The 19,136-nt window shown below is 46.6% G+C and overlaps 1 pseudogene; it reads right to left on the reverse strand.

The window, feature by feature from the left end:
• Positions 1-6,334: 6,334 nt before the first annotated feature.
• On the reverse strand, positions 6,335-6,453 carry LOC134895208 (5S ribosomal RNA; annotated as a pseudogene).
• Between the last annotated feature and the right edge of the window lie 12,683 nt (positions 6,454-19,136).

Consider the following 19,136-nt stretch of genomic DNA (forward strand, 5'->3'; position numbering starts at 1 on the left):
CTGAATCCTATACTGAACCCTGGATATCTTGTTGCGAGGTAAAAACTACTCTCTGTAGACCTGATCCAGTACAGCCCCCAAGTGAGTCATCCGGTGTGATGAAACTGGAGACGATTTTTCCCAAGTTATGAGTCACTTGCCTCTGCAAACATATTATTGTCTGTTGCAGATGACATAAGAGCATTCCCTGTGACTATGCCAGGATTAAAAGATCGTCTAGGTATGGGAAAATTCTTAACCCCTGTTGGCGGAGGTAAGGTGTTATTACGTCCATATTCTTGGGTTAGCCATAGCACCCAGAGTATTTACCAAGGGGTAAGGCCTAGAACTGAAAATGCTGTTTGGAGGATAGCAAACCTTGGATAACACTGATGGACAGTGGTATAGGAACATGTAGGTAAGCATCCTGTATATCCAGGGATACCAAATAACCCCTGGCTCCATGCCACACATAAGGAACGTAACGATTCCACGTGCAACTGAGGTTCCAAATGTATTTGTTCAGCATTTTAAGATTGAGCCTGGGCCGAAATGACCTACTTGGCTTCCGACTAAAACCAGGTTGGAGTAAAACCTTGCCCTTGTTTGCCAGAGGAACTGGAATGACTATTCTTGACTGAAGCAATTTCTGAACTGCTTCTTGCAAAGCCATGGCCTTCGTCTCTACCCGGGACAGGCTGTCTTGAAGGCGAAAGCATAAACTAGAGATACCGTGCCAGATCTGTGCGACCTGAAGAAGTCGGCCCCCCAGCCTGGGGTCTCCCAGGCGGAGGCCCACACCATCAGACTGATGGTTTATTTCTCTGACGTCCTAAGTGGATGCTGGGGACTCCGTCAGGACCATGGGGATTAGCGGCTCCGCAGGAGACAGGGCACAAAACTAAAGCTTTAGGATCAGGTGGTGTGTACTGGCTCCTCCCCCTATGACCCTCCTCCAAGCCTCAGTTAGGTTTTTGTGCCCGTCCGAGCAGGGTGCAATCTAGGTGGCTCTCTTAAGGAGCTGCTTAGAAAAAGTTTTTAGGTTTCTTATTTTCAGTGAGTCCTGCTGGCAACAGGCTCACTGCATCGAGGGACTTAGGGGAGAGAAGTTCAACTCACCTGCGTGCAGGATGGATTGGCTTCTTAGGCTACTGGACACCATTAGCTCCAGAGGGAGTCGGAACACAGGTCTCACCCTGGGGTTCGTCCCGGAGCCGCGCCGCCGACCCCCCTTGCAGATGCTGAAGATTGAAGGTCCAGAAACCGGCGGCAGAAGGCTTTTCAGTCTTCATGAAGGTAGCGCACAGCACTGCAGCTGTGCGCCATTGTTGTCACACACTTCACACCAACGGTCACGGAGGGTGCAGGGCGTTGCTGGGGGCGCCCTGGGCAGCAATGTATAATACCTTATTCTGGCTAAAAATACATCACATATAGCCCCTGGAGGCTATATGGATGTATTTAACCCCTGCCAGGTCTCAGAAAAACGGGAGAAGAAGCCCGCCGAAAAGGGGGCGGGGCCTATTCTCCTCAGCACACAGCGCCATTTTCCCTCACAGAAATGCTGGTGGGAAGGCTCCCAGGCTCTCCCCTGCACTGCACTACAGAAACAGGGTTAAAACAGAGAGGGGGGGGGGGGCACTTATTTGGCGATATGTATATATATATTAAAATGCTATAAGGGAAAAACACTTATATAAAGGTTGTCCCTGTATAATATAGCGTTTTTGGTGTGTGCTGGCAAACTCTCCCTCTGTCTCCCCAAAGGGCTAGTGGGGTCCTGTCCTCTATCAGAGCATTCCCTGTGTGTGTGCTGTGTGTCGGTACTTGTGTGTCGACATGTATGAGGACGATGTTGGTGAGGAGGCGGAGCAATTGCCGGTAATGGTGATGTCACTCTCTAGGGAGTCGACACCGGAATGGATGGCTTATTTAAGGAATTACGTGATAATGTCAACACGCTGCAAGGTCGGTTGACGACATGAGACGGCCGGCAAACCAATTAGTACCTGTCCAGGCGTCTAAAACACCGTCAGGGGCGTTAAAACGTCTTTTTTACCTCAGTCGGTCGACACAGACACAGACACGGACACTGACTCCAGTGTCGACGGTGAAGAAACAAACGTATTTTCCTTTAGGGCCACACGTTACTTGTTAAGGGCAATGAAGGAGATGTTACATATTTCTGATACTACAAGTACCACAAAAAAGGGTATTATGTGGAGTGTGAAAAAACTACATGTGGTTTTTCCTGAATCAGATAAATTAAATGAAGTGTGTGATGATGCGTGGGTTTCCCCCGATAGAAAATTATTGGCGGTATACCCTTTCCCGCCAGAAGTTATGGCGCGTTGGGAAACACACCTTAGGGTGGATAAGGCGCTCACACGCTTATAAAAACAAGTGGCGTTACCGTCTCCAGATACGGACGCCCTCAAGGAGCCAACTGATAGGAGGTTGGAAAATATCCTAAAAAGTATATACACACATACTGGTGTTATACTGCGACCAGCGATCGCCTCAGCCTGGATGGGCAGCGCTGGGGTGGCTTGGTCGGATTCCCTGACTGGAAATATTGATACCCTTGACAGGGACAGTATTTTATTGACTATAGAGCATTTAAAAGATGCATTTCTATATATGCGAAACTCTGGCATCAAGAGTAAGTGCGATGTCCATATCTGCCAGACGATGTTTATGGACACGACAGTGGTCAGGTGATGCAGATTCCAAACGGCACATGGAAGTATTGCCGTATAAAGGGGAGGAGTTATTTGGGGTCGGTCCATCGGACCTGGTGGCCACGGCAACAGCTAGAAAATCCACTTTTTTTACCCCAAGTCACATCTCAGCAGAAAAAGACATAGTCTTTTCAGCCTCAGTCCTTTCGTCCCCATAATATCTGCCCAGGGATAGAGGTAAGGGAAGAAGACTGCAGCAGGCAGCCCATTCCCAGGAACAGAAGCCTTCCACCGCTTCTGCCAAGTCCTCAGCATGACGCTGGGGCCGTACAAACAGGTGCGGTGGGGGGTCGTCTCAAGAGTTTCAGCACGCAGTGGGCTCACTCGCAAGTGGACCCCTGGATCCTACAAGTAGTATCCCAGGGGTACAGATTGGAAATTCGAGACGTCTCCCCCTCGCAAGTTCCTGAAGTTTGCTTTACCAACGTCTACCTCCGACAGGGAGGCAGTATTGGAAACAATTCACAAGCTGTATTCCCAGCAGGTGATAATCAAAGTACCCCTCCTACAACAAGTAAAGGGGTATTATTCCACACTATATTGTGGTACTGAAGCCAGACGGCTCGGTGAGACCTATTCTAAATGGAGTCACTCAGAGCAGTGATAGCGAACCAGGAAGAAGGGGACTATATGGTGTCCCTGGACATCAAGGATGCTTACCTCCATGTCCAAATTTGCCCTTCTCACAAAGGGTACCTCAGGTTCGTGGTACAAAACTGTCACTATCAGTTTCAGACGCTGCCGTTTGGATTGTCCACGGCACCCCGGGTCTTTACCAAGGTAATGGCCGAAATGATGATTCTTCTTCAAAGAAAAGGCGTCTTAATTATCCCTTACTTGGACGATCTCCTGATAAGGGCAAGGTCCAGAGAACAGTTGGAGGTCTGAGTAGCACTATCTCAAGTAGTTCTACGACAGCACGGGTGGATTCTAAATATTCCAAAATCGCAGCTGTCTCCGACGACACGTCTGCTGTCCCTAGGGATGATTCTGGACACAGTCCAGAAAAAGGTGTTTCTCCCGGAGGAGAAAGCCAGGGAGTTATCCGAGCTAGTCAGGAACCTCCAAAAACCAGGAAAAGTGTCAGTGCATCATTGCACAAGGGTCCTGGGAAAAATGGTGGCTTCTTACGAAGCGATTCCATTCGGCAGATTTCACGCAAGAACTTTTCAGTGGGATCTGCTGGACAAATGGTCCGGATCGCATCTTCAGATGCATCAGCGGATAACCCTGTCTCCAAGGACAAGGGTGTCTCTTCTGTGGTGGCTGCAGAGTGCTCATCTACTAAAGGGCCACAGTTATGCATTCAGGACTGGGTCCTGGTGACCACGGATTCCAGCTTGAAAGGCTGGGGAGCAGTCACACAGGGAAAAAATTTCCAGGGAGTGTGATCAAGTCTGGGGACTTCTCTCCGCATAAATATACTGGAGCTAAGAGCAATTTACAATGCTCTAAGCTTAGCAAGACCTCTGCTTCAAGGTCAGCCGGTATTGATCCAGTGGGACAACATCACGGCAGTCGCCCACGTAAACAGACAGGGCGGCACAAGAAGCAGGAGGACAATGGCAGAAACTGCAAGGATTCTTCGCTGGGCGGAAAATCATGTGATAGCACTGTCAGCAGTTTTCATTCCGGGAGTGGACAACTGGGAAGCAGACTTCCTCAGCACGACCTCCACCCGGGAGAGTGGGGACTTAATCGAGAAGTTTTTTCCACTTGATTGTGTACCGTTGGGAAAGACCAAAGGTGGACATGATGGCGTCCCGCCTGAACAAAAAACTGGACAGGTATTGCGCCAGGTCAAGAGACCCTCAGGCAATAGCTGTGGACGTTCTGGTAACACCAGGGGTGTACCAGTCGGTGTATGTGTTCCCTCCTCTGCTTCTCATACCAAAGGTACTGAGAATTATAAGACGTAGAGGAGTAAGAACTATACTCGTGGCTCCGGATGGGCCAAGAAGGACTTGGTACCCGGAACTTCAAGAGATGCTCACAGAGGACTCAGGGCCTCTGCCGATAAGAAGGGACTTGTTTCAGCAAGTACCATGTCTGTTCCAAGACTTACCGCGGCTGCGTTTGACGGCATGGCGGTTGAACGCCGGATCCTAAGGGAAAAAGGCATTCCGGAAGAGGTCATTCCTACCCTGGTCAAAGCCAGGAAGGAGGTGACCGCACAACATTATCACCACATGTGGCGAAAATATGTTGCGTGGTGTGAGGCCAGGAAGGCCCCACGAAGAAATTTCAACTCGGTCGATTCCTGCATTTCCTGCAAACAGGAGTGTCTATGGGCCTCAAATTGGGGTCCATTAAGGTTCAAATTTCGGCCCTGTCGATTTTCTTCCAGAAAGAATTGGTTTCAGTTCCTGAAGTCCAGAAATTGGACAAGGGAGTACTGCATATACAACCCCCTTTTGTGCCTCCAGTGGCACTGTGGGATCTCAACGTAGTCCTGGGATTCCTCAAATCACGTTGGTTTAAACCGCTGAAATCTGTGGATTTGAAATATCTCACATGGAAAGTCACCATGATGTTGGCCCTGGCCTCGGCCAGGCGAGTGTCAGAATTGGCGGCTTTGTCTCACAAAAGCCCATATCTGATTGTCCATTCGGACAGGGCAGAGCTGCGGACTCGTCCCCAGTTTCTCCCTAAGTTGGTGTCAGCGTTTCATCTGAACCAGCTTATTGTGGTACCTGCGGCTACTAGAGACTTGGAGGACTCCAAGTTGCTAGATGTTGTCAGGGCCCTGAAAATATAGATTTCCAGGACGGCTGGAGTCAGGAAAACTGACTTGCTGTTATCCTGTATGCACCCAAAAAACTGGGTGCTCTTGCTTCTAAGCAGACGATTGCTAGTTGAATGTGTAGTACAATTCAGCTTGCACATTCTGTGGCAGGACTGCCACAGCCAAAATATATAAATGCCCATTCCACAAGGAAGGTGGGCTCATTTTGGGCGACTGCCCGAGGGGTCTCGGCTTTACAACTTTGCCGAGCTGCTACTTGGTCAGGGGCACACCCTGGCTGAGGAGGACCTGGAGTTCTCTCACTCGGTGCTGCAGAGTCATCCGCACTCTCCCGCCCGTTTGGGAGCTTTGGTATAATCCCCATGGTCCTGACGGAGTCCCCAGCATCCACTTAGGACGTCAGAGAAAATAAGATTTTACTTACCGATAAATCTATTTCTCGTAGTCCGTAGTGGATGCTGTGCGCCCATCCCAAGTGCGGATTGTCTGCAATACTTGTACATAGTTGTTGTTACAAAAAAATCGGGTTGTTATTGTTGTGAGCCGTCTGTTCAGAGGCTCCTACGTTTGTCATACTGTTAACTGGGTTCAGATCACAAGTTATACGGTGTGATTGGTGTGGCTGGTATGAGTCTTACCCGGGATTCAATATCCTTCCTTATTGTGTACGCTCGTCCGGGCACAGTATCCTAACTGAGGCTTGGAGGAGGGTCATAGGGGGAGGAGCCAGTACACACCACCTGATCCTAAAGCTTTAGTTTTGTGCCCTGTCTCCTGCGGAGCCGCTAATCCCCATGGTCCTGACGGAGTCCCCAGCATCCACTACGGACTACGAGAAATAGATTTATCGGTAAGTAAAATCTTATTTTTTCTACAGCGCCTGGAATTCCCAGATGGTCTCCCATCCGAGTACTAACCAGGCCCAACACTGCTTAGTTTCCAAAATCAGATGATATTGGGCCTATCCAGTGTGGTGTAGCTGTAGATCTTCTGATAGCCCAATGCTTTCCTAGTCTTCCCTGACTTGTTAGAGACCAAAAAGGGCCGAAATGCAGAACTTTAGGTTTGAAATTATGTGAAGGAACCCGACCACCTTGGAGTCTGCTTCTGACTCCAGAATATCTGTCAGTTCTTACCAAAAAGAATATTTTCAAAAAAGGACAAATGATTCCAAAACCTTCCTAGATTCTGAATCAGCTTCCATGTACCCAGCTAAACTGTTCTGCGAGCAGGTATAGTTGGGGCTGATGCCCTGGAGGAAATGATGCCCATAACCAATGCTGCTTCCAGGAACATTAACATAGAAACATAGAATTTGACGGCAGATAAGAACCACTTGGCCCATGTAGTCTGCCCCTTTTTTTTATCCTTTAGGTAATCTCAACCCTTTTTGAACCTTAATTCTTTGTAAGGATATTCATATGCCTATCCCAAGCATGTTTAAATTGCTCTACAATCTTAGCCTCTACCACCTCTGATGGGAGGCTATTCCACTTATCCACTACCCTTTCTGTGAAGTAATTTTTCCGCAAATTTCCCCTGAACCTGCCTCCCTCCAGTTTCAGTGTATGTCCTCAAGTTCTAATACTTCTCTTCCTTTGAAGAATGTTTCCCTCCTGAACTTAAACCTTTGGTATATTTGAAAGTTTCTATCATGTCTCCCCTTTCCCTTCTCTCCTCCATACTATACATGTTAAGATCTTTTAGCCTTTCCGGGTAAGTTTTGTGATGTAGGCCATGCACCATTTTAGTTGCCCTTCTTTGTACAGTCTCTAATGTATTTATATCCTTCTGGAGATATGGTCTCCAGAACTGGACACAGTATTCCAGATGAGGCCACACCAGTGACCTATACAGTGGCATTACTTCTCTTTTCCTGCTACTGATTCCTCTCCCTATGCAACCAAGCATCTGACTTGACTTTCTCATTGCTTTGTTGCATTGCTTTCCTGCCTTTAAGTCACTTGAAATAGTGACTCCTATATCCCTTTCCTCCTCAGTAGTTTCCATTATAGTACCCTTGATACTATATTTAGCCTTTGGGTTTTTGAGACCCAAATGCATGATTTTGCATTTTTTAACATTAAACTGTAGTTGCCATGTTCTTGACCATTTTTCAAGCCTAGCTAGGTCATCAATAATTTGTTTTACCCCTCTTGGTATGTCTACCCTGTTGCATATCTTTGTATCATCTGCAAAAAGGCATACTTTCCCTTCAATACCATTTGCAATGTCACCAACAAAGATATTAAAGAGAACTGGTCCGAGTACAGATCCCTAGGGTACTCCACTGGTAACATTTCCCTCCATAGATTGCACTCCACTTACTACAACTGTCTGTTTCCTATCCTGCAACCAGGTTCTTATCCATTTAACTATTTTATAATCCACCCCTACACTTTCAAGTTTATTTAGCAGTCTGCGATGTGGGACAGTGTCGAATGCCTTACTAAAGTCTAGATATGCTACATCTACAGCTCCCCCTTGATCCACTATTTTCATCACAGAGTCAAAAAAGTCAATAAGATTTGTTTGGCATGATCTCCCACCAGTAAATCCATGCTGTTTTGGATCCTGTAAATTGTTTGATTTAAGATATTCCACAACTCTTTCTTTTAGTAGTTTTTCCATTACTTTCCTACTACCGATGTAAGGCTTACAGGTCTGTAGTTACTTGCTTCTTCCTTGCTTCCACTTTTGTACAGTGGAACTACATTTGCTCTTTTCCAGTCCTCTGGAATGGCACCTGTATTTAGTGACTGGTTAGATAATTCTGTTAATGGTGCCAGCAGCACATCTTTTAGCTCTTTTAGTATCCTTGGGTGTATACCATCTGGCCCCATTGATATTTCCACTTTTAGTTTTGAAAGTTCACTTAGGACCTTCTCCTCTGTAAATGTACTTCCATCTACCTTATTTTTATGAATGTCCTTGCAACTTAACTGTGGCCCCTTCCCTTCTCCTTCTGTAGTAAATACTGAGCAAAAATAATTATTTAGGTGATCTGCTATTGCCTTGTCTCCCTCCACCAAATTCTCACTCTCTGTCTTAAGTCTTATTATTCCACCATTTTATTTTCTCCTTTCATTTATATACTTAAAAAAAGTTTGCCCCCTTTATCAACTGACTGGGCCATTTTTTCCTCAGCTTCTGCCTTTGCACGTCTGATCACTCTCTTAGCATCCTTCCGTCTGTCAACATACACCTCTTTGTCATTATTATTTTGAGTCTGTTTGTATTTCCTAAAAGACATCTTTTTTGCTTTCACACTAGTTGATACTACTTTTGTGAACCACACTGGCTTCCTTTTCCTTACCCTTTTGATACAAAGGTATGTTGCCCTTAGTATTGCACTTTTCAGTTGTTCCCACCTCTCCTGCACCCCTTCCAAGTTCCTCCAGTCCACCAATGAATCACTTAAACATCTCCCCATTTTTGCAAAGTCAGCATTTCTAAAATCCAACACCTTTGTTTTTGTGTGACAGGAGTTGGATCCTGTCTTCATACTAAACCATACTGCTTGATGATCACTGGATCCCAGGTGCTCACCCACATTTATTTCTGATATTTTGCAGTCTGTTTTTTTACATGAGCTATATGAAATTTTTGCTCTATTGAAAAATCTCCTTCCCATGCATCAGCCCAGGCAACCACTGCCTTTGCCATTCAAGCCAAAACCAAGGCTTGGCCTTATGACTGCCCTAGAGAGGAAAAACATGTTTTTTTTTTAAACCCATCCACTCTCCTATCCGTGATGTTGAAAGCAAAGATAATGTAGATTTTTTCGCATCTACTTTAGGAGCCCCCTCCCCTTTTTAAATAATCCCCAGCTGGAAGAGGATAATTGGAATTCCATTTTTTAGGAATTCTAAACTTATTGGGCGTAGCCCAAGCCTCTTCCATGATTTCCGTCAGCTGATCTGACCCTGGAAACTCAGGTTTTGGGATGTTTAAACACAGGTGCCTTGTTTTTTATTTATTTTTTAATTCTTTATTTTTGCGTGGTTGAACAGATTGGGCAGACAATACAATAAGAAAAGGGACACACGGTAAAGAGGACCAACACCCAACAATAACCACATTTTTAAAGTGAAAAAAAAAAAACAATCAAAGGTAAAACAATGGAAACAAAGTATCAAATATGGGGGGAAAGGGGGAGAAGGAAGAGGGGGAAAAGGGGAGGGGAAAACCACGGTGTATTCAAGGCACGGTACATGTCCTGAGGAAAGTCATAAAAGAAAAGGGAAAAGAGAAGGAGAGCAAGGGAGAGACAAGAGAGAATAAGAAAAAAAAGAAAAAAGAAAAGGAGAGTAGAAATGGAGGAAGAGCGGTAGTCGATGTCCATGGGGCTGCGGATGGAGCTAGGAAGAAGAGGGGAGATGCGGCGATCTACGTTCAGCAACGAGCCAGGGGGCCCAAACCTGCTCAAAAACGTGACCCCGATCGTGGAGATAATATGTAATCCTCTCCATTGAAGCAATATGCCAAATCTTGGCTTTGAGGGACGGGAGAGAGGGGTTTTTCCAGTTAAGAGCTATCAGCAATTTTGCCGCAGTTAGGATGTGTGTAGTCAGTTTTTGGGAGAATTAATCAAGCATCGGGGGAGGGTAACACAGCAAAAAGACCAAGGGGTCTTTCAGCACAGGGGAATCCAGAAGGGAGTTAAGGAGGGAGTGGACTAGATTCCAAAAGGAAACAATGACAGGACAGGTCCACCATATATGAAGCATAGTGCCTCTAGAGGCGCAGTTCCTCCAGGAGTTAGGGGAGGAAAACGAAAAGAATTTATTAAGTCTATCAGGGGTGTAGTACCAACGGTAGTAAATCTTGTAAGCCGTCTCTTTGAAAGCGGTGGCAATTGAACACTTAGCAATCCCCAAGTCTCATGTCCTCCCAGTCCTCGCACTCCGGGGGAGGCCCAAGATCGCGCTCCCATGCGAGTTCGTGGGACCAGGAGGAGGGAAGGGAAGAATCCAGTAGAAGGGAGTAAAGTTGGGAAATTAAGCCTTTGGAGATGTGGGATTTTATGCATAAACGTTCAAAGGGAGTGAGATCACGGAGCAAAGCGGAAGAGGGCAGGGAACCTAAGAAGTGACGGATTTTTAAGAATTGAAAGGGATTAAGTAAGTGTGAGGGGGTCTTCTGTTGGAGATCAGATAGGGAGAGCCATTGACCCCGGTCGGCAAAATCAAACGGGAATTTGAAGCCCAGCTGTATCCATGTACGGAACCTCGTAATCAAGAATCCAGGAGGAAACGTAGGGTTCTGCCAGACAGGGGTCAAGGGTGAGGGGGTAGTGGTAAGACCCATCTTCAGAATCCCAAATTCTAAGATTAAATTTAATAGTGGGGAGGAGTTTGGAGGTTGGGGGTCGGGAGGTAGGGGCAAACCCCATAAGGGGGTCAGGTCCGGAAGGTTGACGTAAGCTGCTTCGATATCCAACCAGGATACGGACCCCGGAGGAGCGTAAGAGGTGACAATATGGGAGAGATGAGAGGCAAGGTAATAGAGTTTGATATCAGGAAGATCCCTACCGCCGGTGGAGGTAGGTCTTTTCAGAGTGTTGGCAGCGATGCGGGGGGGTCTGTGATTCCAGATAAAGCGCACGAGGGCACGCTGGATAGTACGAAGGAAGGAGGCTGGGGCAGCCACAGGCAGGGTCTGAAAGAGATAGAGCCATTTGGGAACTATGCTCATTTTAACCGCTATGATCCTACCCAGCCACGATATGAAGAGACTGTTCCAGGACATCAGGTCAGCGTGTGTTTTGGTGAGAAGAGGTGGGAAGTTTTCACAGAAGAGAGTGTCGTAGCGGGAGGTCAGATAAATCCCCAGGTATTTGATCTTCCTAGACTGCCATTTAAAATTGAAGTTGGCGCGAAGGGATTCAGCTTCTTGCTGGGGGACATGTAGCAGCATAGCCTCGGACTTGGAATAATTGATCTTGTAGCCTGATACAAGGCTATAAGAATGCAAAACTGAAAATAAATTTGGGAGCGAGATAAGGGGCTGGGTCAGGGAAAGTAGAATGTCGTCAGCGAAGAGGGAGATTTTAGGATCGGTGCGGCCTACTTGTATACCATGTATACCTTGATGGGCTCTAATTTGAGAGGCGAGCGGCTCAATAATAAGGGCGAATATTAGCGGCGATAGAGGGCATCCCTGACGTGTACCATTTGATATGCGGAGCGGAGCAGATGGGACGCCATTAAGACTGTGGCAGAGGGGGTGGAGTATAGTGCCAGAACACCAGTGAGAAAGACACCAGACAAGCCATAGGCCTCGAGGGCGGCTCTCAAAAAACTCCAGGAGATCCGGTCGAAAGCTTTTTCAGCATCCAAGGAGAGCATGATAGCGGGGGATCCCCTGGAGTTCAAGATGTGTATAAGATCGATAGCACGCCTGGTATTATCCCTCGCCTGGCGGCCCGGGATAAAACCCACTTGGTCGTAGTGGACAAGGGAAGGGAGATATGGGTTAAGGCGATTGGCCAGGATTTTAGCAAAAATGTTTAAGTCCAGGTTCAGGAGGGATATAGGTCGGTAGCTAGCGCAGTTAAGGGTGTCCTTGCCTTCCTTAGGGATCACCACTATTCTGGCCTCTGACATCTCCGGAGGAATAGGGTCGCCATGGATAATCCCATTAAACAGGGACTGAAGGTGGGGGGAAAGAAGATCGGAAATTTTTTTGTAATAAAGAGCTGTGAACCCATCCGGGCCAGGAGATTTACCAGTCTTTTGTATGAGTATAGTTTTGGCAATTTCCTCCACCGAAATCTCACTGTTAAGATGATCCATGGAGTCTTGAGGTAATCTACGTAAATTAGAGGCTGAGAGAAAGTGGGAGATTAGATCAGAGTGTGACGGAGAGGAAGAACTTGGCGAGGGGGTGGGAGGTTGTACAAGTCGGCGTAGTAGGATTGGAAGGCAGCCCTAATGGCGGCAGGGTCATGAACTAACTGGTTGAGAGGGTCCCTAATGGAGATGTTAGTTTTGGCTCTCGTGGAGCGGAGTCGTGCCGCCAGGATCTTGTCTGCCTTATCTCCCTTCTCATAAAAAGACTGGCGAAGCCATTTGAGACGTTTAGCCACTCGTCTGGAGAGAAGGAGGTCGAGTTCCGCTTTGACAGTACGGAGTTCAGACAAGATAGCCTGGTTGGAGGACGCCTTGTGCTGGGTCTCAAGGGTGTGGAGTTTAATAGAGAGTGTGTTAAACTGGGTGAGTGACTGTTTTTTGGCTGTCGAGGCCAGGTTGATGAGGTGCCCACGAAGTACTGCCTTGTGTGCCATCCAGAGAGTGGACCTAGAAATGTCAGGGGAGTCGTTCAGAGTAATATAGTCAGAAAGCTTGTCCCGAAGATGGGAGCGCGTCTCCGGGTTGTGAAGGAGGGAGTCGTTAAAACGCCATGTCATGGGGCGGGGGCGAGAGAGGAGACCCGATAGGTCGCAGGAGATAGGGGCATGGTCAGACCAAATTAATGGGTGTATATGGGCAGCGTGGAGATTCAGAGCAAGGTCGTGGCTGAGCAGGACCATATCGATGTGGGAGTAGGAATTATGAGGAGCAGAATAGAAGGTATAGTCACGCGCAGAAGGATCTTTTATCCTCCAGGAATCGTAGAGAAGCTGAGATCGCATGAGACGGAGGAGGGACCTAGAGCGGAGAGAGTCCGACAGGGAAGCAGAGGGTGGGGAGGGAGAGCGGTCTATATTTGGATTTAAAACAGAGTTAAAGTCCCCCGCAAGTATGAGGTCGCCTTGTCGGACTTGAGTGAGGAGGGTATCTAGTTTTGCAAAAAATAGTTCCTGTCGTTGGTTAGGGGCATAGATGTTAGCTAAGGTGCACAGTTTGTTGTTAAGTTTCCCCACCAAGACCAGAAACTGGCCATCCTCATCGGCGTGGGAATCTAGAAGCTCAAAGGTGAAGTGACGGGCAAATAAGATCGCGACCCCCCGTTTTTTGGCCTAATGATCACAGGCATGGTAAGAATCAGGGTATGGTTTACATTGTAGCGTAGGGTGGGAGTTATGTAGGAAATGTGTCTCCTGGAGGAAGACCAGGTCGCCCTTATGGAGTTTAAGGGAGGTGAAGAGCTTACTTCTTTTTTGAGGGCTATTCAGGCCCTTCACATTAAAAGAGAGTACCCGGAGACCCATGGGCAAAGAGCAAAGAGGTAGGCAGAATAGAAAAAGTGTAGAGCGCTGAAAGTAGGGGAGGGAGGAAGAGAAATAGAAGAGAGTAAAATACAAGGCGTAAAACAGGGTGGTCAGAAGGGAAGGAGGAAGGAAAGCGGAAGGGAGGGGAGGGTAGTTGGTCATCCGGCGGTAGGGGCCAGGACCGGTGGTGCAGACAGGGAGAAGGGGTACTAGGTGTCGGGAAGGCACCTAGGTCAGCATGAGGGATAATAGCCCTAAGGGGGCGCGGCTTGGCATCCAGACGATGCATCACAAACCACGTAGCAAAGGGTAGGAAGCAGACCCCTGGAAAGACCTGAGGGGAAAAGCTAGAGAGAAAACAGGAACGAGAAACAGAAGGAGCGCCAGCTCTAGAGAGAAATGGAGGAAGAAAAAAAAAAAAAAGACAGAGCATGGAAAAAACAGACCAACACGTTGTAACAAGGGGTAATGAAAGGATATGTCCCTATATTCTTTAACCCTCGATGTGATGGCCTCTCAGACGTCTGTGAGTGTAAACCTTTAGCCACAAGGAACATGCACAACACAAGCAGTAAAGATTCACACTGTTTATTGTTCGTTTAACAAAAGTATATAAAAGAAAGGATTTAGGGCGTGTATATCCCAAGTCAATAACTAATTGGACAGAACACAAAAAGGGGCTAACATAACATGATTGGCTAGGAACTGCCGCAGTGGAAGGATATGCATATATGGGCAAGTTTGTATTTCAAATAGGGAGGTTGTTCACACGGTATAAGAAAAAGATAAGAGACAAGGACAGTAGCAAGGAATGTGCTGGAACATTAAGTTCTATAACACAAGCAATTCTATGACATTGAAGCAGAGACGAGCTTTAACCCTTTCAATCCCCTCTTAGAATCATTATTGTTATACTATATGATTCTTGCAAAGCTTACGTCTTTCTGCACACCAATGGCGCAATTTTTAGCCTGAGCGGGAGTTGCAGTAATTGTTGGGCATTTTAAGAAGGGTTAATCGTTGGGTTAATGATGTTCCGTGTTTATCCTTTTCATCTAAGGCTTCAGCGGGCTTATAGCCCCATGGGGTACCTGTGTTCCAGGCAGCCGCGGACCATGAGCTGCAATCATTTCCCCAGTTATGGCCTGTAACGCAAATATAGGGTACCTCGGGGCTTAGGTTGTCTGTGGTGTCAGCGCGGATCTGGTAGTCAACAGACTTTTGGACAGCAGCTAGTTGGGGGAATTGGAAATAATCTAGTATGTAGGTTGCGGTGTATGTGGTGGAAGAGTTATACCATAGTGTCAGTTTCCCTTATTCTGAGTTATATCAACCTCAGTCATTGAGAGGGGAAAATGGGCCAGTAGGGCTATCAAGATAGTCCCCAGGGTAAAGATAGGGGGCAGGTTCTTCATCGTTTTCTGTTCTTCTGTCTTCGCTAGGTGGGAGGTCAGGGCTGTCTGCCCCGGTTCGTACCTCACTGGAATCACTTGCTTCCCTCTCTAGGTCTGGTCTAGGAACCTTTTTTACTCGGGATGCATGGATCCAGGTAGGACTTTCCTCTGTCAGGACTGCTGTTCGGGTAACTGCTACGACCTCTGTCTCTGGACCATAGGTGAAGTCTCCTGGGCTCTTGTTCCTGGGGAGCACCTTCACCACGACTCTGTCTCTGACTTTAAAGGGGTGTGTAGGTTCCTGTGGATTCAAAGGGTTTTTACAAACAACCTCATGTTCAATTTCATTCAGTTTTGTTATCAGGGACCTGACATACTCTTCTCTTATAAATTCTAGATCTCCTTCCTGTATCATCAACGGTTTCTTAGCCCAGGGTGTGGGGAAGGGTCTACCCATTAGTATTTCAAAGGGTTCAAAGGGTGAGTATCCTAGAGTTTTCTGTGGGGTCATTCTGATTTCTGCTAGGATAATGGGAAGGACCTGCTTCCACTTGTGGAAGGTACCTCCTGTGGCCTTCCTTAGTTTGTCTTTGAGGGTCCTATTCATTCTTCCTACGACCCCTGAACTCTGCAGGTGGTACGGGATGTGAAACTTCCACTCCACCTGCAGAGCTTTTACTAAGGCCTGTGTGATTTTGGCTGTAAAGGCTGAGCCTTTATCACTATTTATTTGCAGGGGGCACCCCCATCTAGGGATGATTTTCTGTGTTAGGATTCTTGCTACTGTCTTGGCATCCTCTAACTTAGTTAGGAATACTTCTGGCCAGCGAGAGAACATATCTACAATGACCAGGGCATATTCTTGTTTACCTGTACCAGGGATATGGGTAAAATCAATTTGTAAGTGTGTAAAAGGGGTGGTGGGGTATTCAAGATGCTGGTGTTTAGCTTTATTAGGGTTGTTAGGGTTGTTCCTGAGGCAAGTGATGCATCTGCTAACATACTGGTCCACAAGTGATTTGGCATTAGTAACATAAAAATCATTGGTTAGTAGGAGGAGTGTTGTGGCTTCACCACGGTGACCAACACCACGGCACTGGGCAACGAGCAAAGGGGCACTGGACTGGGGTATACAGGGTTTCCCCTCTTTGCAGATTAATCCTGATTTAGGATTTTTTCTGCAGAATTGGGTAAGTCCAGTCGGAGAGATCAGTATTAGTCGCAGCAGCTTGAAGTTGAGTGAGCAGATGGACGCTGTCAAGGGAGGGACATGCTCTAGTGAGTGCAATGAGTTCTGCAGCTTGCGCGGACTGATAAGGTATTGGCAGGGTTTCCAACACAGTGTCAGGGAGGGTGACAATGGCATAGCCAGCCTGGTATGTATTGTCATTGGGCCTACTACAGGAGCCGTCAACAAAAACTATGTCTGCGCCTGGTATGGGAACGGGAGACATGTCAAGTCTGGGAGAAGTTTCAGCTTCAATGGAAGCAGCACAGCCATGTAGGTCGGGTGATTCATCCTCGGGACCTTTCAAGCCTAAAAGGGCATTGAGAATGGGTGCAGGGCCAGAAGAACTAGCAGTGTACTTGATGGTAAGGGTAGGGTTACTCAAAAGGAGTACTTCATATCCACTAAGGCGTTGTGCTGACATGTGCTGTGTGTGCAAGCCTTTAAGTATTGCCAGGACATCATGTGTGGTGTGGAGTACTGTGATGTGGCCTAAAGTGAGGGTAGTGGCCATTTCTGCAACCATTGCACAGGCTGCCAAAGCCCTGAGGCAGGCAGGCATACCTTGCACAGACACTGGCATGACTTTGGAAAAAAAATGCCACGGGGCGCAACTTCCCTCCATGAAACTGTGTGAGCACCCCCGCCATGGTTTTACAATTGTCCCTTGCATATATATGGAAAGGTAGTACATAATCGGGGAGGCCAAGTGCCGGACTTTTCATCAACATACATTTTAACCTTTCATATGCAGTTAACATTTCTTGTGACCATTGTACAGTTTTAGGTTTGTCCTTCAGTGTGGCTTGTCTCAAAATGTTATCATAATAAGAGCAATCAGAAATCCACTGTCTGCAGTAATTTACCATACCCAGGAAGGACAGTAGTTCCCTCTGGGTAGTTGGGGTGACCAGGCCCAATACAGACTGTATGCGTTGTGGACTGACTTTCCTCTCTCCCTGAGTGAGCACAAAACCTAAGTAATCAACATGCTTTTTACACCATTGCATTTTTGTTTTGGACACCTTGTGTCCACATTCACAAAGCCAGTTTAGTAATGAAACACCATCCTCTCGGCAGGCCTCCTCAGTTTGACTACAGAGCAGCAGATCATCTGCATACTGTAGCAGGACTGAACCATGGTGAGGTTGCCAGGGCCCCAATGTGGCCTGGAGACAACAGGTGCGTCAGTAATCTGCACCAGGTAAGTTGTTTACCCTCAAAAGAAAAGGCAAAAAGTAATTGTGTCTGTGAATCTACAGGTATGCTGAAAAAAGGCATTCTTCAAATCAATTACAGAGAAGAACGCAGCATCTGCAGGGATTGCAGAAATTAGTGAGTTTACATCTGGAACAATTGGTGCAATTGGGACAATTAACTGATTGATCGCTCTGAGATCCTGTACAAATCTTATACTGCCATCAGCTTTGGCAACAGGGTTCACAGGAGTACAGTATGGTGATACAATATGTCTGAGAATACCCTGTTGTAAGAATTGCTGTATCATGGGGCGGAGACCTTCTATCTTTTCTGGTGAGAGGGGATACTGCATAGGTCAGAACACAAAACACTGGTTGTTGCACCGCTGTCCACTAAAAAGGGAATTTTACTTCCATTTATAATAAGTGGCAGCAGAGGTGAATCTTTACTATGACGGGTGAGTTGAATAAAGGCTGGGATACCCTCCTCCGGGCCCCGTCAGTGCGCGGGGTCTTTGGAATGTAAGGGGGAGGGAGAGGGTTTTCAAAGATTTTACAGTTTCTCACTTCTTCGCTTCTGTGCTGTTGGGAACTGACATTTTTGTAATCCTCCATATAGAAAGGGTAATTACTGCCTTCCCGTAGGAATGGGTCCTGTCCTGCTTTCTCTGTCCATCCCGCTAAATTATCCACCCATGGGTTAACTAAGTAATACTCTGAGGTAGAGTTGCGGGCGACATACATCTTGCATGTCTCACCAGGGAGGGGCGGGGGATATGTAGTTTTTTTTACTCTGACTAGAGCCCATTGTCAGACAGTAATATAAATCAACAGTACAACTTTAAAAGAAAATATCTAAAATTTACAACACTCTACTTACTATATGCATCAGCTAACCAGTTAATTAGTCATTGACAATATCACAATATTATCTGTATAGTGAGAACATGAAATCTTTTGACGTGTACGATACTTACCATTCGTACAAGATGTCAGAAAAATACAGCGTTTTAAACAGGAAGCAGGAAAAGTGTTTGAGTAAAGATATCTGGCAGACGAAAACTTACCAGCCGTCTGGACCAAATATAAGAACTTATCTCACTACAAACATACAAGAATATATAGACGATCAAATCGAGGTATTCTCTACGTTACGTATAGACCCCAGGTCTATTTTTAAGTATCCCAGATACTAACGTCACGTTATGTATAGACTCCCAGGTCTATTTTAAGTATCCCAGATACTAACGTCTTTGGAGAATTGCGCTTGGACCCCTGGTCCCTTCTCAGACGTATCTTTAAGTCCCAGACATTAAAGATGTTTGGTCACGTGTTCCCAGAACACTGACACGGATTCAGCTTCAGTGTATGACCGCAATCCCGTATGGCAAAGACAGACAATAAATTCTCTATCTTTACCATCCAGGGACGATCACTGAATCGCGGACGTAGCCCCCACTTGAAAGGATATGTCCCTATATTCTTTAACCCTCGATGTGATGGCCTCTCAGACGTCTGTGAGTGTAAACCTTTAGCCACAAGGAACATGCACAACACAAGCAGTAAAGATTCACACTGTTTATTGTTCGTTTAACAAAAGTATATAAAAGAAAGGATTTAGGGCGTGTATATCCCAAGTCAATAACTAATTGGACAGAACACAAAAAGGGGCTAACATAACATGATTGGCTAGG

The sequence above is a fragment of the Pseudophryne corroboree genome, chromosome 3, assembly GCF_028390025.1.
Source record: "Pseudophryne corroboree isolate aPseCor3 chromosome 3, aPseCor3.hap2, whole genome shotgun sequence".
Taxonomy (NCBI): domain Eukaryota; kingdom Metazoa; phylum Chordata; class Amphibia; order Anura; family Myobatrachidae; genus Pseudophryne; species Pseudophryne corroboree.